Here is a 27,504-nt window from a genome sequence, read left to right as displayed (position 1 = left end):
AATTACTGTAAAAAATTGTACTTTCTTTTTTTCGTGTATATGATGTATACCTACTGTGATTTTATGTTTCCTAGAGAACACGTTGAGATATTCGTTCGTGGATACATGTATCGATAGTATTTAATAGAGGTTTAATGTATATCATTGTATCGCATATTAGGCGAGAGAGAAGATGATTGATAAGAAATTCTTCCGATGAAAATCACGTGATAATCCGAGCACAAGAAGGCTTTGTATTTTATAATGCACAGATTTATAGCGCATCATAGGGTTTTCGTTAAGTCATTATTGTACAGTACCGAGCATGGTAGACTTTCCTAGAGAAAGTGGTGATGTTCTAATCTTCCCCCACCCGTAGGCTTTCCGAATTTTCGGGACTGCTCAGTTTCTGGATTCATGGGTTTCTGTGTTCCTGAGTTTCTGGGTTCCTGGGTTTTTGGGTTCTTGGGTTCCTGGATTCCTGGATTCTTGGATTCCTGGATTCCTAGGTCCCTGGTCCTCACTGTAAGTATCTTTTTCCCTGGGTTCCTGGGTTCCTGGGTTCCTCGGTTCCTAGGTTCCTGGGTTCCCGGGTTCCCGGGTTCCCGGGTTCCTGGGTTCCTGGGTTCCTGGGTTCCCCGGTTCCTGGGTTCCTGGGTTTCTAGGTTCTTGGGTTCCTGAAATCCTAGGTTCCTGGTTCACACTACAAGCATCTTCTTCCTCGGCTTTCCGGATCTTCCCCGAAGTTTCCCTATCTTTCTCAGAGGTTTCCCTTCCCTAGGCTGCCATCTACACCTGATGCAGTCCCAACGAAGGTGACGTTGAATAGGAGGAGGCCTCATATAGGTCTGTGCCTATCACTTTTTAATATCGTCGAAATTAAGACTTTGAGAATTTCTGCTTCCTCTATATCGCCATTTTCTTTAGGAAATCCCGATTCGATCACGAGTGTAAAATCGTGTATAGCTATACAAAGTTTTTGAAGGAACTGCGTAAGTGTTCGTGAAAAATATTTTATTATTCAGTGATAAAAAAAAGAAAAATGGGAGTATTATTTACAATCGTTTATCTTTAAGTTGTTGTTATTATTAAACTTTCAGGAAATACATCCTGTATATTATATTTTATCGAAACTCGCAGATAAGAGTATTTATTTAAGAATTTCCAACTTTTCTCTAAATTTTGAATAGGAAATGGATTGTTACAAAGGTGTTGTTTGCTGAAACTTTTATTTGTAGAGCTACGTTACAATTTGAGATGAGTGTTTGTAATTTTTATCATAGAGTAACATAATAGCAGGGTCTGGTGTATACAGGGTGTCCCGTAACTTGTGTAACTCCCGGAAACGGGGGGTTGCTGGGGTGATTCTGAACAACATTTTCCTTTACCAAAATGTCGTTTGAAGCTTCGTTTTTGAGTTATTAAAGAAAAACACTGGCCAATCAAGCGCGCCTTTAACGCAGGCCGAACCACGAGAGCGTTGGCTTTCAGCCGTGCTCGGTCGTGGTCGTGAACAAACGCATTGGCACAAACGCATTCATTATTCATGAATAACGAATGATTCCACATTGTTCTTAATTTAAGACGATGTAACATTTATCGCACGCTCCACTTGGTACCCACGCTGTGCCAATGCATTTGTTCACGACCACGACCGAGCGCCGTTGAAAGCCAACGCCCCCGCGGCTCAGCGCGCGCCCGGCGCGCGCTCTGATTGGCCAGTGTTTTTCTTTAATAACTCAAAAACAAAGCTTCAAACGACATTTTGGTAAAGGAAAATGTTGTTCAGAATCACCCCAGCAACCCCCCGTTTCCGGGAGTTACACAAGTTACGGGACACCCTGTATATACGTTGTTAACTTTGCACTGTAGTATCACATCGATGGCAATACGAATGCTTGATCACACGATCGAGGTAGTTTGTAGCATTGAAATACGTGTTTTGTACAGATTTTAATTACTGTTTTTCTTGTTGTCAATGAATACAATGGACGAAATGGAAAGTTTGCACGAAACTTTGTTTTAATCATTTGTAGATACACCATTGATCCATTTTTTGTTAATTGTTTATAGATCTCTTTCAAAAAAGATTAAAATTTTATTCCTAATTTTTAATATTATTCTTCCTAGATATCTTGTTCTGGGAACAAAATATTCTTCCTAGATATGAAATAAAGTTTTCTTTATCAATACTAATTTTTTATTAAAAATAAAAGTAAAGTAACGTTTAGGAAAAGGTGGAATTGCAAGTTAGGATTAAAATAAAAACCATGGAAGTAATACAACTTTGTATATAAAGAAAATTATTTATTACTACATCGTTTCATTACATCAAGTTTAACAACACACTCTTAATTACTAAAGCTTAAATTTATTATTTCTTAAGACACACAGGTTTTACCTGTGTAGATCATTATATCTAATGTTATTATGAATATGATAGGCATTGCAGTTTATTTAATTTATTTTTCAATTTACATTAACATTTTTTTCTATATCTTTACATTTGTATGAATTTACAGTTTCAATGATAAGTGAAGAAGAGTAACATACCAAAATATTGAATTGAAGCTAATGAGATCAAGTTATTCAAGGTACACCTTGAAGTAACCTGATAAATTGGCAAAAACGGACACAGAGTAGCAATTAACATTTCCTTTATTATCTTCTAGCTCCATCTTGTCCGTAGGGCTATTATCTAGTCCAAGTCAAACAGGGGACCTAGAAATAGCACGAATGGTCGAAACGGCCCGGCAGTGAAAGAAGATTGATTTGATGGTGAAATAAACCAGTTGTGCTATCCGTAAGTCCAATTACCAGCAGGCTCTTTGAAATAACCCAATTGCTCTACCATTGATTTCACCTGGGTTTACAGGAAACTTGTGATTAGTCGTACGTTTTCAGCCATTGAGCAAACGTTTTTGGATACTCAAAGCAATGAATTAAAATTTTTAAAAATATTTAAAATAACCTCTAAGCAATAAAATGATAGCAAATGAAGAAAATTAGTTAAATATTAAAGACTGACAAGAAAACCTACCCAAGTGTTACACTCCGATTTTGATGAGCTTTCAATATTTTGTAGTCTAGGTCAAAATAAGAAACACGTATTTTTTTATACGTGCCCATATGGCCATTAAAGGGGTGAGACACCCTCTTGAAAAAAATCAGTTTTTATATTTCTGAGCTAATATCGTCGAAATGGTAAAAAATATAAAAAAAAGTTTCAAACAAAAGATTTATTATGTTTAATGTACTTTATAACAGTGTACTCCGATTTTTTGAAAATATCAATTTTTTCAAAATTCTCACCCCCTCCCTCAACTTAAAAAATTTTTTTAATTTGTCTTATAGCAAAACGGATAGTATATTTAATGACAAATTCAAACATACATGATAGAGTTGTATTCTGAAAACAAATTTTTCAGAAATAAGCTAATTATACCTCTATATCACTATGCGTGCGTTCCATTCGTGCCCTCGGTCTGGCCGCGGTCTATGTAAGAAAAAGACATTTAAAAAATAAACGTAGCAATAGGTATTGACAATGAGATACGGATACGAATGGAACGCACGTTTAGTGATATAGAGGTATATTTAGCTTATTTCTGAAAAATTTGTTTTTGGAATACAACTCTATCATATACATATGTTTGAATTTGTTATTAAATATACCTACTATCCGTTTTGCTATAAGACAAATTAAAATTTTTCAAATTGGGGGAGGGGGTGAGAATTTTGAAAAAAATGATATTTTCAAAAAATCGGAGTACACTGTTATAAAGTACATTAAACATCATAAATCTTTTGTTTGAAACTTTTTTAAGTATTTTTTACCATTTCGGCGATATTAGCTCAGAAATATAAAAACTGATTTTTTTCAAGAGGGTGTTTTACCCCTTTAATGGCCGTATGGGCACGTATACAAAAATGCGTGTTTCTTATTTTGATCTAGACTACAAAATATTCCAAGCTCATCAAAATCAGAATGTAACACTTGGGTAGGTTTACTTGTGAGTATCGTAACAAACGTCGATACATTGAAAAGGTAATTGAAACCAAAAAATAATTAATGATGAAGTATAATTGTATGCAAATTGTTCGTTCCAATTAAACGAAACAAAAATTAATAAAGATATTACGTGTGATGGATAATCAAGATTTCCCAAGAAATAAAACGATTTCATGGAACGATACGGTAGGAATGATAACAAATGTGGCTTATTCCTCCCCATTTCACGATTGTCTGGTAGTCAAAAGCTCGCGTGACGATGTTCTATGAATATAAGCAATGAAACATCACTATTGCAATATAAAAGTCTTTATTATACATTTGATGACGATTTGCAACAACATTAGGCTCGAGATAACATTCTCTAATGAAATGCAAATACAAGGTATGGTACACTGTAAAATAATTGAAATATTGTAATGCGATCAGGTTACAGAATATAAAAGAGGAAGTTTAATTTTTGGAAAAATCTTTTCAGATATTTCTGTCTCAGAAGTAGAATATTTTCACCTTAAAAAGTAGTCCGATAATTCCTATAACTTTAAAACTACAATTTCCAGTTGAACTATATATTCGTATTTCATTTCGTTTTTCTGGAAATCGTAGTAAAAGATAATAGAATTTCGTGAGGTTCGATAAGAAAAATATACCATGCATGACAATAAAAGAGAACACGTGGAATCCGTTTGGAAAAATAATGGCAGAATGTGTAACGAGTAAGCGGAAGGGGTGATGGATCGAAAGAGGGGTGTGAATAAGGGACAAAAGTAGGGTGCAGGTATATAAGGAAACAGAAACTAAGGGCTGTAATGTGTAGAGGCGTTGAGGAAGTAAAAAAACGTGATGTGCATTAATTATTTTCGGACAAAGGGAAAAATGTTACCATTAGGTCAATAAAACAGTGAATTTAACACGTTTACTGTCAACACTAATTTGAAAATTTGTTTATTATTGATCACTTTTTTCAATTATAAGATCATAATAATTTCATACCACGCACATGCTGTTTTCTAGATTAAATTAATTATAGTTTCATAAAATATAAATCATGTTAAAATGATTCATAACTTATAATTGAAGAGTAAATGAATTCAGGGAACTCTATAACACGGAATTGAATTGAATTTACAATCAATTTGAATCGCAACAGCACGCGATTTCGTCGAATTACCATAACACCCTAAATTTAAAATCACAAAATATTCAACTTAAAAACACAAGCATTCCAAAAATATATATAAATATACACACACTTTACTAATTAAATCAAGAAACCACTGAGATACGCCTACAAATCTAAACCCAAAGGCACGTCATCCCTCTCAAAAAGTTAAAGAAAAAAAAAGAGGAAGCATATGAAGTTAGAAAGCAGCCAGACTGGAAAGATAAAAAAAAGCGTAACGGTTTGCAGAGAACGATGGAGGTGGGTGGATGAAACAGGGTGCAAGGCACGTAGGTAAATATGAAGGAAGAAAAACAAGAAGGACAAAGAGCGTAGCACAGAAGAGGGCAAGGGTAAACTACCGAAGGATGAGCAAGACTGGAGGGGCTGTAGGAGCGGGTAGGAAAGAGGGGCGGGGGGGGGGATGAAAAGGAGTCCGTGGGTAGTTTGGCGAGATGAGGGTAGCCAGTGCTGCCACCTACGCGGAGGGCGTGGCGCTAGTTCTATCGGCGCTTAGTCTAACGAGAGCTTTGCCACGAGTCGGACAATCTCGGGGAGCAGCACTCGTGTCGCTTCTGCTACCGCGTGAGAGTGAGTGGGAGAGCGGGCGAGAGAAGAGAGAGAGGCAGGATCAGAGTGACGGTGTATAAGACAGAGAGGAGAAAAACGAGGAGAATTCGAAGATCGCGAAAGGAAGAAGGAAGAGAGTAGCAGTGTGATTGGTGTCGAGGTGAGACGATTCGACGAGGAGCGATATAATGTCTGAAAGATGAATGAACCTTGGACACGATGATAAATAAAGTTCTCGAGGTGAGAACACGATACGCGAAGAGAAAGGACAACAACAGATCCAAAGTCAGCGGGTTGATCGTAATAGAGGCAAGGCGGTAGTGACCATGGCGCTCTTGCTCACATGTAAACAGTGCTTCGTGCTCGACGCACGCTTCGAGAGCAGTGTTCGTGATCTCGCCAGTGTATCGGTGGAAAGCAATCGCAGCCGTCATCGTGATCGTCGTTCCCGTCGTTTTCGTCGGGAGGTCCGATGAACGATCGGTCGTGGTCGTAACGTCCAGGAGAATCGTGACGAGGCAAGACGGTATGGACGGTAGAGACGAGTCATGATCCTCGTCCTGCCGCGTCGACGTTGTCCTCGTTGTCCTCGCCCTCGTCCTCGTCATCGTCGTCGTGCTCGTCGTCGTCGTCGCCGCGCGAAAACCGTCCTCGCACGGTACTTCGTGGCTGTTGATTCGTCGTGCATGTGCGTGTGCGTGTGCGTGCCAGTCGAAGACGCTGAACCGAGCTGAACCCTCCAACGATCAACGCTCAAACGTGATTGATGCTTGTCGCATCCGACTGCTACCTAACAAGTGGTAACCAGCCAGCGAAACGAGTATGTTTTCATCTTTTTCTTTTTTTTTCTTTTTATTTTCTGTGCATCAATATAGATACGTGCTTCGTTTTTCTTTATTCTATTATTTTATCCTCGTGCGTTCTTCGTCGTTTCTTTTTTTTACGATCAAGTGCTCGTCGAATTTCGTGTGATAAGCACATGTAACACGAAGGTGCACCGTGTCAGTAGTTTACGTGAGACGCGTTGTTAATACGCCTGGGATGATTTTTTAGGATTTGATATGACAGACAGGTAGGTGCTTTCAGCAACAGTAAATCGACCGGTTAAAACTGTTCCTTTCTCGAAATACTTTTCGTGTCGAGAAACGTTCATGTGTAATTAGAATCTTCTTAGGTGAAATGGACAGTGATGAAGCAGTAGTCTGTTGCATCAGTAAGTGTAGTATATTCGTCCTCTCCGTGTAGCTTCCTCAGAATGTATCAATAATCGTGTGTTACTTCGAGTCTCGTATTGTGCAACGTTTTTATATTTTTATTCGAGAAATGGAACGTAATTCAGTGGTTATTCATTGAGAGACAAAATGTGCATTCGAAGACGAATTTCTCTCTATAGAATTTTTTACTCTATCCTATTCTATCCACTCTTTTTTGCGATTAACCTCTTCTGAAAAGGTTAAAACGAACGAGGAAGCTGCACCGTGTACCACGGATTAATTTCGCTCAACTTTTTTATTGCAAAATTTTTCCCTAACACGAGTCTCGTTCGTTCGACCTTCTTTCTCCTGGACACCGTTCTAATTCCGGAAGTTCGTTACCTTCTCGAAATCTGCTGCCCTTTTCTAACTGTACCTACGGGTACGTGTGCACCAAGAGGCTCGACACTCGAATGGAATGGACAGGTGGCTCTGTGCAAATCTTTCACAGACTTCTCTTTACCGTGGTAATTCTTTTGTTTCTTTGCCGATTTGCGCAATTTTCTTTCAGTCTATCGGCGAAACGTCTGGTCGAGTATTTTCTACGTTTGTCACGAGACTTGGGTTAAAAGCCGGTGCGATTAGCTCACGAGTCACGTTACAGTTGAAGTCCGATTCTTTTAAAATTGCATTTTATTGCTTTAGTTTAGTAAAGTAATTATTTTTTTCTTTTTTCGTAAAATTTGATTTTGTTTCGAGGGAGTCAAAAATAATTTAAATTGTTTTTATTTAATTGGTGTTAAAACTGGATGTTTTAAAAATTGTAATTAGCAGGTAGATTGCTATGAAGTTAATTAGTGTCACGAATTTAATGCAACCGATTACTGAGAGAAAAAAATGTTGCAGTAGAATTTTTAATAGCGTTGATAGTATTGTACCGAATTGCAGTAAATGCAACGATGGGTTTAAGATAATTTTGTAAAGAAGATTATCCTGCGGTGTTAATGACTTTTATTTCACTGCAACATTTCAGTGCATTGCTGTAACATGCGAGTGAAATTTTATATACCTTTAAAAGTCTTTCACACGTTTGCATGAATTTTTTAACATGGCTATGTTGAAACCTTTCCCAAGCATCTGCATAATATCACGCGCCTAATTTACACCGGTGTGCGTAACACTGTTGTGTTACAAAGGAATTAAGGTCGGTTTTATGTTTTCAGGTAATTACATTCGCCTGGTTACCATCGTTGCATTTGAAAAATTAAAACACTTTTCATGCTTCTGGATAATTTATCCATTAGTTGTTCGGCAGCTTTGTAATTGATTTATTTTTATTATTTAAACTTTTTGGAGTTCATTATAGCACATTAGCTATTATCTAACATGTGACATGAAAATACAAATTTTAATTAATATTGAATTACTCCAGAATAAAAATAATTTCTAAAAACAGAAGTAACTGATTTGTAAAAATTTCAAGCATTGAATTGCAGTTGCTCTCCCGTGTATACTGCTGTAATTAAAGGGTTAATATTTGAGGAGTTAAAATGGCAAATAAATGGCAATGATTATAACAGCTTTAATTCTTTATTTTGGTTTCCCTGGGATTACAAGACACTACAAAAAATAATATGGTGTATTAAAATACTTGCTTTAAAACAAATCTAATTTTCTATTATCGAAATAAAAATGATAAAGTCCATAGCGATCAAGTAATAATCGATATAAAATAACAAAACATGCGTTCACATTTATCAGTCGAAACGTTTTGATTAACACTCCGATTACGAAAACTCATAGCTTGCTCCTGGAGATTTATTTTCGCCGAATTAGAGAAACCAGCTAGGCCAAAGCTTCCGATCGGGAACCATAAATTTCGCTTGGAAATCGAACCGGTCCGATCGCGTCTGATAAAAGGTCTCGCAGACTGCCAAGCTCATGGTTTCGCGTCGAAGTTGAAAGTTCCAGTCGAAATGGTTAACTTTCGACCTTTCCCTCGTGTCGATCTCTAGAAACTTTCTAGATGCTGGCCGTTCTCGAGTCTATCTGTCGGCTTGTTTTTCGATGGGCATTCAGGAAGATTCTGCTACTCGACCGAGAGATTCTTTGAAACTGTTGGATAGAATTTTGTAGCCAGACTTCAGTGTTGTAGGAACTTTGGAAAATTGAAGATATTTGGAGCGTGATGGCCGATGCTTTTTGTTCTTTGATCGTACGGATTAAAACGTTGAATGCCGAGCCAATTTTCTGTAACTTGTATACAATGGCGGAAGGAAATTTTTATTACACGGAGAATTGTGAACGATACAAATTTCGACATGGTTTCATGGCATAAAAGTATTGCTAAATAACATTTATAGCATATTAATTTCATTGGCCTAACTTGGCCTTTCTTCTGAGGTGATCAGGTTTCTTAGAAATTTTAGAATTCTGGAATTTAGAAATTTAGAAATTTGAAAGTATATAAATTTAGAAAATTAGAAGTATTTAAATTTAGAAATTTAGAAATACTTTCTGAGCCTTTCGGGTTCCCCTGGGAACATCTCCCTTCTGGACACGGCTTACACCCGAAAGCCTCAGAAAGTATTAACTGCTTAGCGGGCCGTGAAAGCCTCAAATCTTGAGAAATTTAGAAATTTAAAAGTATAGAAATTCAGAAATTTAGATATACTTCCTGAGCCTTTTGGGTTCCCCTGGGAACATCTCTTTTCTGGACACGGCTTATACCCGAAAGCCTTAGAAAGTATTAACTGCTTACCGGGCTGTGAAAGCCTCAAATCTTCAGAAATTTAGAAATTCAAGTTTGACGAAGGTCTAAATTTTTGGGAACGAGACAGTCATTCAGAAAATAAATACCTACTCTTTAGAAGATAATTCATATAAAAAGTCAAAATAATATTAAACAATGAATTCCTTAAGATATAAATCTTTTAATACGTAAAGAAAAATTTATAGAAAATAAAGATAAATTTAGCTTTCAAGAAATTCACAACACCATTCGATAATAATATGTCATAAGTCTGTTTCCACTGCCATTAATCATGCAGCAAAGGAATTAGGAACATGCTTCGTTATTAGGGATAGTACTCCTAAACGGTGAAAATGCATTATCAGTGTTAGCACAGTGCACATTTGAGACCGAGTTACCAAACTAGAGCACCAAGATCGGCCATCGAGACTGCAGCCATTAAACTCGGTCTTCAGACAAAGCGATTGGTTTCTTCGGAAGTTTCGCAACTTTTCGCACAATTAAATCAAGAAACATTGCCAAAGCGATTGGTTTCGTCGAAATTTTACAAAATTTACACGCAATCGCTACAATTAGCCATTATCGAAGTTTTACAAATCGACACGCGGTCGAATTAAAAAGTAATTAGTTCCTTTGAAGTTCCACAAATTGTAAAGAAATTAAATCAGTAAAGATAGCCACAGCAGGTAGTATTTTCGAAGTTTTAAAAATTCACACGCAATCGAATTAAATAGTGATTACCTGTTTTGAAGTTTTTCAAATTTGTCAAGAAATTTGATTAAAAAGTATCGCTTCAATTTGTTTCTCTAAAGTTCTGCAAAATCTACATCGTAATCGAATTAAAAAGTAATTAGCCCTTTCGAACTTTAAGAACATCCTGAAGGCAATTAAGCGTTTTGAAATTTTTCAAAAATTAAACTAAGAAAGATCGCCACAGTAATTAACTTTTCGGAAATTTGAAAAATTTGCATCTAATTAAAAGTAAAATGCAAATTAACTTCTTCAAATTTTTATTAATTTCTCGATCTTCATCAAAGCGATTGACCTACTATTAATTTATCCCCAATTAACAAAGCTTCACGCAAAGGATTAACATATTGATAATTTAGGTTGAACTCTCGTTCTCTTCCTGGTCCGTCACAAATTTCCGGGAAAATTTTACTTGTACATATGTATACATCCACATTTTACATTTCGCTAGCAGCATATGCAGTAGTGATATTTAATATTTTATTGTACATGCAATTGAGAACAGTTGTATGCATTTAATCGCGTAATAAGGATTAAAATATGTATGCATTATTACACGTTGACTGCCACAGTGAAAATGCTTATGTGTAATCAAACGTGATACAATTGTAATTTTTTCATGCTTTCTATCTGCTATTTTGCATAAATAATATAAATTCTACGGCAAATACAAATTTTTCTTTCTCTTTGAATTATTTTATAATCAGATAAAGAAAGAAATAGTGATTTGGCTCCCTCGATGATTTTCAGCTAAATTGTTTTTCTATCACCTACATTTTAAGCAAAAATTTAAAGCAGATTAAATAATGAAACAGATTTTGAAAAAGAATATAAAACTAAAGAGCCATATTACTACCTCTTCCTTTACGAATTAACTCTTAGTTAATTAACGTAGTTAAGTAAACGTATCAAGGGTTAAAAGCGAAGCTCCGTTTTTGTTTCAGAAAGAAATTGTTACTAATATTTCTGTGTTATTTATTTTTTTCAGAAGAACCTGTGGTCAGCTCGAGTTGCGAAAGGAGTCGCGAAATTCAGTGAGTCGCGCGTCGGCGAAAGAAAGAACGCGATTCCCGCGAATGTCATTCGCATGTTAACGATCGATCACGGGGCTCGATCGGACACCGTGACTCTGTCCAATCGTTCGATAGTGAATCAAGTCGATTGCAATGGTGTTGCACGAAGTGATGACCTTCTGCCTGGCCGAATTCCGAAGAAGTTCAACACCTCTGTGTTACTCCCTGCTGTTGACGCATACGCACAGAAGACTGAGGTGTACTATTCCGCACTCGAAACAACATATCGCTTATCCACCATAAGGTAAGAGATTTATTTTTATTTTCATTCAACATTTATACATTCCGCGGCGGATTCAGAGGGATATCGTCTCCCTATTTTCAGACAAACAGAATATATAAAAATGTATACTTTTCAAAGAAATATGGTTAAATAAGATAAACCGCAATTGTTTTCGCGTCAATTTAATATCTATGTTCTATTTTTAGTAGATTTCGTGCGGTTGGATTTCTCTTTCCTTTCACATTCATTCTTCTTTTTTTCCTTTACATAATAAAGCTCGGGGTGTTATCAAAGTCGGATATCGATTTGAATAATCTAAATTTATATTCCATCGATACGCTCGTCTATTGTTCAACGAATTTCCATTAAACTCTTGACCTGCAAAGTAGATTATACGTAGGCAAAATTTTACGATCCCAGGTAGGATGAGCATAGCTTTTGTAACCAACTACGAATGCAAACGACATTAGCTTCGAACGCACGTATTCGGGTTGACGTACTATTTTCTCTTCCCTTCGATCGAGCGTACAGCTGGGAATTTCTTTTTAAACATATTTACATAATTCGAAGGCAAACGGATTATTTTGAAAAGCTTATCATAGGTATGGAAGTATTTCGTGTGCTTGGGAATCTATTTGAGTTGTACTTATTCATTATTAAACGCAATATTTCTTGAAGAAAAGATGCAGTATCTTAAATACCGTTATCATTTTTTAATAATAAAGGTTTTTACGTAGTTTTAACCATTTTTCTTAATATATTGAGTGCTATACGTGGGAGGCTTTCAAATTTTTATAGAAATCCATCACTTAGATTAATAGGAATTCTGAAGGGTGGTAATGTGGTATCCCAGTATTATATTTCTTTCTAAATTCTGATTTATAATTTAAAGGAGGTACTTAAAGTTTGCTCAAAATATAGGTAATCTGATAAGGTTATCAATGATAAAAAGAGGAAAATTTCAGTGAATTAATGAAGACCCTCTCCTTACCAGCCTCTCCTCTTCTTTAAATTACGAATAATGAGAATAACGAAATATTGTAAAAATAATGAATAAAATTTTCTATTTAATAATGCTTCTATAGAATATAAAAATTATTTATTGAATTTAACAGTATTTCCTGCCTATGGCGTGCAACAAAATCGATGTTAAACGCGATCGTACCGATTAAAGGGTACATAAGCTCCTCGTAAATTATATTTCCCGTAACAAAAGGGCACGATCGTATCAATTGCAGTAAGTAGCACAGAATCGTAGCACGGAAAGACTCGCACGCTCGATCAACGGAGCGTAGTACGATTTGTCCGAAAAACGGACGTTCAGTCAAGTCGTTTCCGACGTCTAAGGAAGGACACGGTTTCACGTTCCTTTGAACTGTTTCACTCAATTTATAGGATCGCTGGCGTTTAAGTAGACGGCATTTAACACGTTCCAGAAACGCGGTTGGCGGTCGGTTTCTCATTTATTTCACGGTGACTTAAACTCTGTACATACGTATCGTGTCTGTCCAACTTCTGGAAAAGTTGAGGTCGAGGGTGAGCTATTAAAAAATTAATTGCGACATGCGATCTTACCCGTATTACCATTTACCTGTTGCGTGTTCGTGACGACGTGTAAAAAGACGCGATCGGCTTTAGCCAGTTGAATAAGCTCGTATTGGGCATACGAGGTGGAATGAAAATTGTATTATAATTTAATTGAGCAAAATTAAAGTTCTTTTTTAGAAAAGAAATCGGTCGATGTTGTTAGGTCATTTTAGAAAATCATGCCAAGTTTTATTAGAAACTCTTCGTGACATATTTTCTTACCAGAACCGATTAGATTAGATTTTAATAATTTCATTTGAACAATCATAAGATTTTTTTGTTTCAAGAAATGGCAATGCAATTCATTTTGTGAACTATTTAATTTATTTCAAATTAATGGGTAGATTCATTTTTAATCAAAGAATTCTTTATTCTTTAATCAAAGAATAATCAAAGAAATTTTAAAGAATTGTATAGAATTATAAAGAATAATTAATGTTTAAATTGAAAAATGGAATGATTCTATGCTGAGTAGTTGTATTTATTATTATTCAATATATTAGAAGATGTCTGACCATACGTAGTCTCTTCTACTGTAACGCTCCATGCGTTGACACAGTGGAGCGCCACAGTGGAAATAAGTACGAACAGTCAGACATAGTGAAATTTTACTTATCAATGATACGAATCAAGGTGGACTGATCGTTTGGAGTTCAGGAATATTTTCTATGGGTCGACAGCGATTTAGTGCTTAATTAATTATAATTAGGACCCATCATATCACTAATCTTCCAATAAAAATTGAAGTCCCAGTCCGTTCCTGATACGAATGGTAGATTTTCAAATTTTAAATTCCAAGTTCCTACCGTGCACAATTAACACTATACTAATGCTATTAACAATTTTTTTCTTTTTTCTTTTGTTAATAATACGTAACAATTAAATTCGAAACGTCGTCCAATTAAACTTTACCCTTGCTTTTCCTTGCTCATTTAATAAAAAGTTTCTTGTGTTTCTTTTATGCTCTTGTATTAACGATTCACGTCACAGACAGTCCTCTTCTTTGATCGAATAGAGAAGTCTAAAAGGAGTCGTACAGGTCGTGCAATCGAATGATATTTGTTAATCGTTGCAACGCCATTACGGTACAAACAACGTAGTTTGCTCGGTTAACATCGTTTACGCATAGGTAATGTTTACTTTCGTCAGCGACCCTTGCTTTAAGCGAGATTATAGGCTGCAAGAACGAGCATTTATTTTTACCCCATCGTTCTGTTGATCGCGATCCAGCTAATAAGCATTTTCTGGACGGTCTTTTTAACCCTTTCGCTTGTAGACTAAAAAACCCGTGACATTTTCCCTCGTCGCTAAGCTTCTCCTCTCTGTCGCGTGGTTTTTGCTTGTTCAGGAGCGTACGTACGTAAGTACTTGTGTGAGTATCCATCGACCCTCTGTGTTGTGTACTCGAGAGCTATTTAAAAGAGCTTTTTCTTGTGTCATTGTTTTCTGATGGGACTTCAAGGAGCACGTTTCTCGAGAGAATTGTTCGGGTCATGGTGACATAAGATACTTTGTGTATATTACAGTCTCTCTATTTTCTATCAATATTTTGTTGATCGTATCTGATACGTTTCTTCATTGTTCCCCCTCGACGATACTAGCTTGTTATTTGATACGGTTTGATAACAGAAAAGTAGATACTGTAAAATAACACTCGTGTTACAGGTATCAATTTAAAGTTAAAAATTTGTAAAATTAGACTAAATGACTGAAGATTCTTTTAGAAAATTAAAGGAAATTTATTAGACAATGTTTTCTAACCATTTGAAACAAAATTTGTAATTTGAATTAGTAATGAAAATTCGATAAACACACTTTGCTGAAAATTTTGTTAAAATAGGTCAAAGCTCTAAATTTAAAATAGGACGTATAAATTATTGATTGATGTCTGGAGCTAAATAATTTCGTGATAAGAAATATGATACAAAGTTCATTTTATTTTCTCACGAAAATGAAGATAGAATTCATTAAAACTTTGTGCTAGAATCATAAATTACAGACATGATTGCAATTAAAAACGTTTTCTATGTTACAAAAGGCTATTATGTACGTTACCTGGAACTTCTAATTATGCAATTTTGCATTCATTTTTCAAATGTTTCAATTTAGAAGAATTTTGAACATTTTGCAACATATGTAATCAATTTGTGAATTTAAATATTACTTGGAAAACGTTTATCACTAGAATGCTACATGTAATAATTAAAATATGTATCTGTATTCTAATCTTGACAAAAATGTTTTCAAATATATATTGCTTCCAAAAGTAAGTAAAGAAAGTATTCAATTAACATAGGTCCTCAAATGAAATAATGTAGGAATTCAAATTTATTTCCAATGATACTTCCGTTTCGTGTTAAATGTATTTGAAAAAGTCTTCGATTTCAGTTGAACTTTTTTATAGACACACAATATTTGCTATTGTAAATCAACAAATTGCGACGTGTTAGTCTGTGTACAATTGATTTCCACAAATCGAATCAAATTTCCATATTTTCCTGTCAACTTGAATATTTTTACAGATTCCTGATGATTTTTTTAACACACGTTCAAAAATAACAGATTACATGAAATTTTCACTGAAAACTGAAATCTTTATTTAATGAAGTTTTTATTTAAACAAGGAATTTATTTTAAATGAAATTTTCTTCTCCTATAATAATCAGTAATTATTTTTCATACAGTAATATCAAGTCAAGGGTGCATTTTCTCTCACAAACAGAATATATAAATGTTTTTAAATAAAATATTGAATTCGAATGGTTTATAAACAGGAATTATTACGATACTGATTATTATTGTATCATTAATTTCGATCACATTTTATGATCCCTTAAAATACGAGCTGCAAACAGAGAATAAATATCATGGGAATATTATTTATTGGAAACGTGAGAGAATATACGAGGTCACTAAATACAGAGCGTATAAATTTGTGAATATACAGGGTGAGTTATGAGGAACAGGACATCTAACTATCTCCATTACTTAGAGCAGCAACAATTTTTCTGTAGATGAAGGATCTCCAGAGATCTCAACGTTAATTCTATTCTTTTTTTCTTTCTTTCTTTTTCTTATTGAAATGGTCCTATATTTTTGCAGCTATATTTCTCATAGAGTTTAATCGCGATCAAATCAGGATTTCTCAGCGAAAACACCCTGTATATTTTGTAAACGATTATCGTTTCTGTTCGTTCAAGCTTTATTGTGCAACAATATTCCGGCAACCTGTTTCCTTTTTGCATCCTGGATACAAACGTTTCACACAATATTTGCAATTGCGTAACGTTAATAACGATCCGAGGTCATTAAGGGTGTCTCTCACGTATAGGTAACATATTGCACAACACAATTACCGTCGAATAATTACTGCCCGTGACATTTGTATACGCATGGCACATTCGGTTTCCAGTTATTTTCGTTATCGTTCGCAGAATGTAACATCCGTTTCCGAACACTCCATTTCAAACGGAATTACCAGTTTCTTATTACCACGCATCAGCTTAGATTAACAGCTTAGATCCTCCATTAAGACTTTTAATTGTCTCATGTACTTTGTCGAACGGCGTTAATTGCTTTCCTTTGACAAATACACCCATTTGTCTCCCTGCTGCTGTGTATTTTCTTGAAGAAAGAAAAAGTAGAAAGGTAGAAATTCGAAGAAACAGGTGTGTTAAGGTGATAAATAATTGTTTAAGGCTAAATTGATAATTAATTTTGTAATTTTACTTCGAAATCACTTGAATTTTACCTCAAAGAAATTGTAAAATTATTAAGATTTAAAAAAGAAAAAGGAGAATTTGTAAAAATTAAAATTGGGGCAAAGTATTATAAATTCCAATGATGCTTATTTTTATTGAAAATTGTCGCTTGTTAAAAATTTTGTGAGGAAAAAGACTTGGAAAGCTGAAAAGTTTATTGCCATCCTATATCACTTGTGTGATCGATTTCTTCGGTGCTACATAGACCGACGGTCCAGAAAGTTTATGGGAAGGGGACTTTCATAAAGTAAAACTGTTCTGGTGCTAAATTTCATAGGTTTTAGGGGGGTCATCGCCATTTTTTCCGGGAAAGCCATGTCCGATACTGTACAGAACATATCCTTTCCTTCATGGTACTGGAATTCTTAAATTCTGGCTTCTATGTTACACATTTATGAAAAGGTTGAGAATTGCTGATTTAAATTTTACGGTGACGTAAGTAATTTTACATTGACTAATTAATTGATTGTAATGGCTGATTTAATGATACCATCACCCCTTTCGATCTAATACACCGAACCAATTAGCAATGTTCGCATAAACTTTCATTCATTCGCGTCACTGTAATTATGGTCAATCTTCTTGTCGTGTAATGTATCAATTACAGTCAATTTTCAGATCGTATAAAGGGAGTTTGTAATTACCAGAATGATATACTCGACTACACTGTAATAATTCCATCTCTCTTAATATGCTAATCCAATTACCTTACTGTCCTATGTTTATTATTTTACAAGTATCTTCAATTTAATTATCATACAAAATTTAACACAGAATAATTAAACAGTACTTCGTCCTACAAATAACAAATGTGAATTTTATCATAATTACGCATATTACTATTTAGCTTACAATTTCAATTTTTCAACTTCAGTGATTTTTTTTAAATTTTGTAATAAAACGTTGAAATGGTGGTATAATGCCATGGATTTCTTTAGAAATAAAATAATATTCATTCCAGCATACATTCAGCAGGAAAAGGTTTGAATGTGGAAGAAAAAACTGCTCTTACAGGATTTTCAAAGGGCATTCCTTAGCAACAGGACTTTGAAACTTAAAAGGTCGTCTTCGACAAGTCGTGTCACCATGACACTCGCCTTTTAAAACTAGGACCAAGTTTTCTCGTTTTATACGCGTACGTAACAATCAATCGGACGACTTCTTCAAAATCTTTTTGTCACGTTCCCTGGTCGAGTGTTCGCCTAGTCGGTGAGCAATTATTTTTTACAATTTCAAAGCTTGTCTCTCGTTAACCTTTCCTTTGTTGAGGCTGCACCTTTACGGTCGATCCCGTGAACCGAATATTTTCGCAGGGAAAACGCGAGATCGTTTCAAAGCGGTTAAGGCTGCTTTAACGAGGCCTTCCGGGTGTGAAACACATCGCGTGGCAATTGGAATTACGCGATAATTCGTTCTTTCGTTAAACTTGGCAAAATTTTCTTATAGTCCCCTCTCGTTTTAGAAATGTTTCTCGCATGAAGGATTTAAAAATTTTCGGTAGTTTTACTCCGTATTGCTAGAAGAGACGAAAATGAAATACTAGAAGGAAGAATGTTAGTTCTGTTTAATTACGTGTGCATTCTCTTTTTGGTTAATACTTCAAAGAGCTGGCAAATCGTCAAAGAACCTTTTGTTACTCCTGGCTCATATTTCGCTTCACCATTTGCATTTTATCTGTTTTCTTGCGCTGATAAAGCACCCTGTCCGTTCACTGATGTATATTATATATCAGACGAACTGAAAGAGCTTTCTTAAATCTGTCTTTGTTCACGTCCCGTTCAATTAAATCTCTGTAACCTATCCTACACTCTTGTCACGGAATTAGAATGCAGCATAACATACTCCATAACATTAACGAAGTTTCTTCTTTTGTCGAGTTTTTTTATATTCAGCTTATATTGCTGATATTTAATGGTGAGTCAGAGTAGAATAATTAAACTTGTCAAAATAATGAATTTTTAATTATAGAAGTTTTATTTCTAGAAGTTTTTTTAAATAAAACTTGAATGGGGTATCTGGTTATTTACGCGAGAGTTAAAAAATGAGGGTAGACCTTTTGCACAGAGCTATTATAAATTTAGTTGATAGCTTAACCAAAAGAAATTTTCTGAAAAATAATTCAATAAACGGAATCTTCTATTTTATGAATGTTCGTGAAAGAGATGTTTTTATTAGAACACATTTATTTATTTAAATGGTCCGTAATTAAAGAAAATAATGAATATAAAAATGTATAAATAAATCCTGGAACTTCGAACATGCATTTAAGTTCTAACAAGAGAAGTCTTTGACAAAACCGTCCAATAAACTTAAAACCAGCCAGTTTTCCTAAACGACAAACGGAAGTTGGTACGACCCTCCAGAAAAGTATCTTCACCCTCCTCTCAGCATCTATCGAACCCCTTTGTAAAGCCTTTCAACGTTGGATTTCGTGGAAAGTGTTGACCCGTTTAAAAGGGAGACCTCTATCCACTTTCGACAAAAGTCGATTTTACGCTCGCCGAGACGTTAGTCCCGATTTCGAAATTCCATCGAACCTTGAACAAATTAATGGGCAATTAAGAGCTCGCGACAAATGATGCTAATTCGCGTGGACAGCCACCGAGGGTTGAAACGGGCCTGCATGTGCATCTTTCGATGAAGCTTGAATAATTGGAACGCAACGCGCGCGCGTGTGTCCAGTGCATCGGTGCATCGGTGCATCGGTGCAATGGAAATACAGGGTGCATCAGAAAAGGTGAACACTTCCGTAGAGAAAATGACGATGTAGGGGAATATAATTTAAGTTTAATATTAATATCTGTAAAATTAAGATTTGATTGAATTCTGATTGATTTTGGGGGAAATTTTAGGAAAATTTAGAGAAACCCTGATAGAATTTTATAATTTAATCATTTTCCAGTTTAATATCTGTTATGCCTAAAAATTAAAATATTGTAAAATAATGTTTCTTGTGACATGAATTTGCAATTTCTATTGTGTACAATCTTTTCTTTGAAACTTCCTATAAAATGAAATAAAATGAAATGGATCGGAACAAAGGCCGATGTTTGATTTCGCGTTCAAATTTCATGTACCTTTTATACTCGAAAGACAAACAGAACCGAATTTTTGCTAATTTGCTCGACGAGCGTTAGGAAATCGAGCGTTCACTGTGTGTTTTAGTGATCACACGACGAGATACGATTGAATTTATTCTGTTTTATTGGTTTCGTTTCCAGCGAAGTAGAACCTGCTTTTGCTTGCTCTCTTTTTCTGGATCAAAGTGTTTGAACGTGAAAGTTTAAATTAACGCTGGAATGACGTTTATAGGAAAAGTTTATTTTTAATGAATATATCAATTTGCTTGTTACCGTTCCTTTTAGTTTATGGTGTGTAGATAGATCATTCCAACACGTGCTTCTTTTTTACATTAACTAACAGAGGTATATGTATGTTCTCTTTTGCAAAGTTGTGTCATAAATTTCTTTTCACACATTCTTTAAATAAGAGAGTTTTCTTCATTCAATGCTTGTGTCAAAGCACATTTTAAACATAAAAGCTTATACAAATTAGGTAAAGCTAGAAAATTTTATTTCAACGAGTTATTTAGCACATAGTAGCAAAATGAAATGAATAGAGAATTACATTTCAGTTACATTTACTAAAGAATGCTTATGTATTATCCATATCGTCACAATAAAAATAAAATGCATTAAATTAGCCTTGGTTGCATAAAAGACGCATTAACTTTTTTCTCTTGTCTTTTATTAATGTAAAAATTGAAATTCTAAATAATTTTTCATTATTTTTGAATATTATAACAATTCTGTCCACGATCTGGTAAAGAATGAAATTTTCCACGCTCCATCTATAAAAACTACCAAAGTTTTCTTAGAAAACTCTTTTACCTCTGTATTGCTATTTTTATGAGGATCAGGATATTTCTCCTTCAGTGATTTTAAGCAGTTTTCCTACGGAAATCGAAAGTTAAAATCCTGAAGGCTTTTATTAATTTTTTAGTGGTTTAGTTTTAACAATTGAATTTTTGTTATTTTCGAAGCACCAGATTTTTCAAATTTTTCATCCTCACATAAAGGTTCTCAAAATCGAAGGCATACATTTGCGTACAATTTTTTGTTAGCCATGTGGAACGCCCCAACAGAGTGCATAGCGAGCTTTTGTTTGCTACGTACCGATTGCAGCATCGATTTTTCATCGGATTTAGAATTTTTAGAGCTCAAAGAGACAACCTTCGAAACGACGATTTTTCATTCAATTGTTGAAAACGAAACAAAGAGTTTCGGGTGATCCTTTTCTTGGAAATTCTTTTCATTCTTGATCCAATAAGCTCTTTTGGCCGCAGTGCACATAATGCACTCAGTAGCATAAAATGCAGCATGCAATTTCTAAAATTAAAAATTAAAAAAAAGAATTATTATTGAAATACACGGAATTTTTTATTTTCGAGGAAAACAGTATCATTGGTCCAATTATCCTTGTCATTGTATCGTTCCTATGAAAACAGGCCTCGTTTGATTAGTGACAGGAAATTAATCCAGGACGTCAAAACACCGTTGCTCCAGGTGACATGAACGTGTGTTGCGTATATCGAAGGTCCTTAATTTCCTTAACGACCGTCCGCCTGCGACATTCGCAGTATCGGTCTGTGTGGTCGTTTGAATGTCCGTTTCATTCACGGCTGATTTCCTCCGACATTAGGAACAGCTGGCCACGCTATGCTTTGACATACTTCCGCAGCTATTCAGCTTCGTTCTGATAAATCCCGCTCTGTGTAGGCTCGTTAACATAACAGGAGTTAATTTCGAAAGTAACGAGTACTGTCGAGAGATGAATCGTACATTAGGGAAAGGAATGCGGGTACGACTGGTGGTGGTCGGTACGTCACGCCTCACGCGCATGCGTTCTAGATTATCGCGCGCTATTGGTCGATGCGATCACACACTAATCGCGTCGCCTGACAGAGAAGAAAAATGAGACTTCGCGACAAAGCAAGATGGTACGAAGTCAGCGTTACGGCGAACTTTGAACGCGAGATTCAAACGTGGGGACAGGGCGAAGTGCTCCCCTTTCCCCTGTGCCGTCCCGCTAATGTACTGTTCGTTGCTGGTAAGTTGCCGTCCAATCAAATTCGTTGACCTACCTCCAGTCACACGTATTATGTTTATTGGCCGAGGCCCTTACATCCACAAATCTATGGCGCTACGAACGTCGCTAAAGACAGACATTGAAATAGAATGAGATGAAGCGATAGCGAGCGACGATTCGGACGCATTAACGTAGACGTAGATTCGGGGTTTACATTATTAAGAAAACAGGAGAGTTTTTACACTTTCCATAATGTAATTTTCATAAATTTTGCATAATAGCAACTGTTCTCAAGAACGAGTATTATAAAAAATGTATATACAGTAAAACCTGGATAAATGCAACCGAGATTGGGACCCAGTGGTTGCATTTATCCAAGCGAGGTGTCGAATCTGGGCATTTATCCAGGCGAGGTGTCGATTCTGGGCATTTAAATGTTACATTTATCCAGGCGAGGTGTCGATTCTGGGCATTTAAATGTTGCATTTATCCAAGCGAGGTGTCGATTCTAAGTCCGTACACATCTTTTGTATTCAGCCGACATGTCGATTCTGCGTTCGTACACATCATTTATATTCAGTCGTGGTGTCAATTCTATGTTGTTTATTCTATTACTATTGTTTATAAATATAATTAAAACTATATCGTGTTTGGTGTCATTTTAATCAGAAAAATCTTACAAATGCGTTAGTAAAAGTTAAAAATAAAAAAATTTTATCGTTCAATTAGTATTAGTCACACCGATATAACGGTTCGGATCGTATTACACGGTTTCCTCGTCGAGCGTCTCGGTTCGCTTAGGGGGATCCCCCCAAGTGGATGGGATAGTGATGTTGCACTTATCCAAGCATTCTTTCGTTGCATTTATCCAGGTTTTACTGTAGTTAAATGTATCTTCCGCGAATATGGAAATTTTTCTCAAGTTACGGGTTCCTGGAGGGGATTAGGTGAAGCGAACGCACAGTCCCCTTGCCCCTCTGTCGGATCAGTTTGTTGGTGCTCGGCAACTTACCCGCAACGAACAGTACTTTCCATCTCTCGACAGTACACGGTACGAATTTTCTTTTCGCAATGCGAAAAATTCTCTTAGGTAATTAAGAACATTAATGGATCCGGATGTAATCTTCGAATGGAACAATTCTGACAAGAGTGTCCAAGTTTCCGCCAAATGGTGTTTTCCTTGTGGAAAGTTGACCATGTGGCATGTAAGTTCTGGTAATGAAGCATTGTTATTGCGAAGGATTCGCGAGGTAAATGTGTTTGGAAGTTCTGAATTGTTATCAGAATTTTAGCAGCACACGTGAGAAATGGTATCTGTTATTGTGGTAGAAAGTTCATGTCCTCGTTTTGGTCTGATTTGAATTTCATGTTTCATAGTGGATTGTTTAATGTACAAATTAATGCTTACAAGGAGCATCTCACCCAATTGGCACCCTTCAATTAATCCTTTGCGGACGATTAAAGCATACGCGAGTCCAGACATAATTGGTCATAATAATTTATAATTCTGTACATATTGCGTTGTATTCTTCATATAAACACAGCTGTAGGTGTAGACAGTAAAGATTTATAATATATACTTCGAAGAATGGAATTATTACTTCTGTTGCTTCACATTAATAATACTTTGTGCAAGCTTATGAATGCTTCGTCCCCAAAGGGTTAATGCAATTTTAATATGGTACAAAATTGAAAAGAATAAATTTCTCCACTTAAATTTTAATAAATCAAAATTTTCAATCTCACTTTTGAATTAAGATTGCAATTGCATAATGTATCTTGTTAGTATAATTTTCATATATATTATTTTTTTATTAAATTAATCGCTCCATTTTCATTTTAAAGAACATATAGCTTCTAACAAGATAACAAGATAATCCTCGATAAAGATGTTACACGTTTCTGTTATTACGTGTTCATCTTTAGATTACACACATTTCTCTTCGCAACGCCTTAAACAATTTCCAGATGGAATGCGTTCAGACCAAGAAATATGATAATCCACAACTCTTAATGTTGCGTCGCAACCGGATATATCATTCTCCTTTTGAGTTCCATTTGGAATAAGCTCGAGCAGATGATAAGAATCAAGAGAGCTCTGCCGTTTTCAACTCGAATCCCATTTCGTTTAACGATCGACTTAATAATAACCCCGTTCGATAAGCATGAACCGACGGTAAATAGTAATTGCACGTCCAATTTTAGAAGAGTTGCTTGTCCCCTTTTAATTTAATCTCGATAGATAATAAAGGGTGGATTACTTGAGAAGGGAGTTTCAGTAATGTTTATTTCATTTGGCTGTCATGAGATAATTAATGACTGAACTTGGGCGACAAGAACGCTTTCTTTGTAATTTCCTTTAATTTCATCGTCCATCGGGAGATGTTGCTTTGTCGATGCTTTGATTAAAATTAGTAAATTATGTAAAATAACATTTAGAGTGCAGAGTTTAGAAAATAATTGATTGCAAATTCAATATGAAATTCTTAATTTTGTATAATTATTAATACTCGTAGTTTTGGGTGCAAATTTTAATATGCTATTTTCCTATTGACTATATGAATTTATTGAAATACAATTCATAAATTGGTATTGCATTATACGTTTTATATGGAATAATATTCGAAAGTATGTTTCTCTCGTTATACAATGCACAGAATGAAACTATTCGAGCAATTTTAATGTCATCAGCTGCTCGAAGCATAATGGAACGAAATAAACTCTCTCGAATATATGAAATTCCCAGTTTTCTCTGTATCATTTCCTGCTAAATCGTATGTATGATCTAAACAATTACGATACTCTGCTGTGTGCCATCCAACGCAAACCATTCACGCGATCAACGTTGAATCCACAAGTGGGTATGCAAGTGTAAATATTCGTGTATCACATGCGATATCGCATTTGTGAAAATAACTTTGGTATCTTTTCCATTCATGCCAATATCAAAACTTTTGATTTTCCTAGATTTTATATTTATTCTTTTTATAAACTTCTATTTTACCTGTCTATCGTATTCTTACTATCTTCGCTTTTTAAATTAATTTCTAAGACAGAGAAAAAGAATTTTCTAAAGATCCAGAAAATTTGACCATGTAAATCATGGATAACTGGTGGCACGAAAGTAATTCTCTGGAACGTTTATGTAGTGAACTTTAAGCTTCAAATTTATTTTGTAATACTTTTATGTCATCAAATTATGTTAGATTTCTTATGTTTCAAACTTAAACTTGTTTGTTTGTAACTAACAATCCATCATTTTATTTTAAGATTATTAATGAAGGTTTCATGCGAACATTTTTATTAAACTTTAATCTACAAATTAATATGGAATTGGTGCCAATTTGCCTTATTTTTATTTGATGAAATCGTATTGAATTTATATGTTCCGAAATCTCTTATTGTTTCTTTTGTAACTAACAATCCATCATTTTATTTTAAGCTATTTAATGAAGGTTTTATGTGATCTTTTTCATTAAACTTTAATCTACAAATAATATGGAAATGGTGCTAATTTACAATATTTTTATGTGATGAAATCGCATCAGAATTTTTGTGTTTCGAAATTGGTCTTATTGGTCTTATATTTATTTCATTTTCAATAAATCTATTATCATAACTTTACCATATTTCGAATTTTCAGTTATATAAACTTTTAGATAAATATTTTATAATTTAAGATAACTATGGTAGGGTTAAACTGTCTCAAAAAATTCTCACAAAAATGTACAAAATTTTGGATATGAAATGTTAAATTTTCTGTACGGTAGGAAACCAGATCGAAGTAGACCCGGTGGCTTCTGGTTCGAAGTAGAAAGGGTCGATAGCCTTGCTTGTACAGCGCTCGCGCCATTCGAGTACCATAGTCAGTTACGATGACACACACACACACGCACGCGCGCGCGAACACATACACGCGTACCCAATTCGATGGGTACGTGTGTACACAGCAGCCATGGGTTCTGAATCGGTTATCCCTGTCACTATGTCGAGTTCAACGTTGCTCTATACACTGAATAGGCTGGTATTGAGTACACCGTTCATTGTTAAGAATTATTGAATTACGGTTTCGGATATTACAACGTTCGAATCTTGTTGATTATCCTGATAGGTTGTAACGAATTATATTCCGCAGGGGATGCTGACTCGGTCGGTTAGCTGGGGTTCCGCGAATGAACCCCGGTCATTCTAATAATTCTAAGTAGGCCAGTTTAATAAAAATTAACATACTAATTGAGGTAAAAGGAAATTTTGAAATTTCTAAATTTATCTCGTTATCTTCTCTATTATATCATTTGTGCCATGCTAGCAGGAATCCGGCAATGTGTGCAGAAAATTTGATGTCGTATATCCAATAAATCATTTCGTTATTTGAAAATCATTCAATCCTTATTTTCCACGTTATTAACAGCGCATACAAAATTCGAGCGTTCGTGTAAACGTCGCGCGATACACACTTTATCATCATTACTCGTGGCCGGATTTATCAGGTGACGTGTTATCAGAATATTGCGCTGAACTAACCGAAATTCCCCACGAGGAGAACGTGACGGGACTAGACGAAGTTAAGGGACTTTGAGAGAAAATCAGCTTTTGGAAAAGCTGATCCTTCTGAACGAAACGTTATTCCATTGACGAAGAATATCTTTTGAGAGATAACCCTTTGAGGGTACCATTTCATATATATCCGAATAACGTATGAATCACAAAAATTTTACATGGAATTTTACAAAATCAAAAGTCTTTTGTTGCACAGAAGTTATTCTTATAAAATTTAATAAAATAGGTAAAGTCAGTTCAATTTGCTTGAAGTAATTTGAATTTTTTGAGACAGTTTAACCCTACCATGCTTCAAAGAGTAATACTTACCTAAATTATCTGAAATACTTATCTTAAATTATCAAATGTTTATTATCAAATTCTAAATATGGTAAAGTTATGATAATAGATTTATTGAAAATGAAACGTTTTCGCTTGCTTTGAATAAAAAAAGGAGCACTTGAGTCTATAAATGAATCATTGAGGAGATTTTCTAGAATCTTAGGATCATACTCAATGTGCTAATTAATGAAACCAAACATTGGAGCTTTAAATGATGTCAAAATAGTATCTTTGATAAATATTATTATTTGAGATATAAGTAAGAAGCATTTTAGTGCAATTTCTGCAGTTTCTATCCTGTATTTCTTTGTTCTTTGTGTAACGAGAACTGTAGGATGCAAATTACGGATTAGTCAATTTTACATATCAAAGAAGAAATTAGCTTCGACAGGAATCAAGTTTAAACGATAGACAGTATTATCTGCTCGGTCAAACGTATCTGGTAGACCACTAATAGCTGATTTGTTGCTCGA

General features: G+C 35.1%; 1 protein-coding gene across 1 annotated transcript in view; it reads left to right on the top strand.

The window, feature by feature from the left end:
• The first annotated feature begins 5,685 nt into the window (after positions 1-5,685).
• Positions 5,686-27,504, top strand: part of LOC117609033 (popeye domain-containing protein 1-like) — a 69,342-nt gene continuing 47,523 nt past the window's right edge. The window contains exons 1-2 of the mRNA XM_034334869.2: positions 5,686-6,543; positions 11,407-11,735. The gene's annotated coding sequence lies outside the window, so the exon portion shown is untranslated. The remainder of the gene's footprint in view (positions 6,544-11,406; positions 11,736-27,504) is intronic.

Source organism: Osmia lignaria, chromosome 14 (genome assembly GCF_051020975.1).
Source record: "Osmia lignaria lignaria isolate PbOS001 chromosome 14, iyOsmLign1, whole genome shotgun sequence".
Taxonomy (NCBI): Eukaryota; Metazoa; Arthropoda; class Insecta; order Hymenoptera; family Megachilidae; genus Osmia; species Osmia lignaria.
Note: the sequence above shows the minus strand (reverse complement) of the source record. Positions and strands in the feature narration are given on the sequence as shown.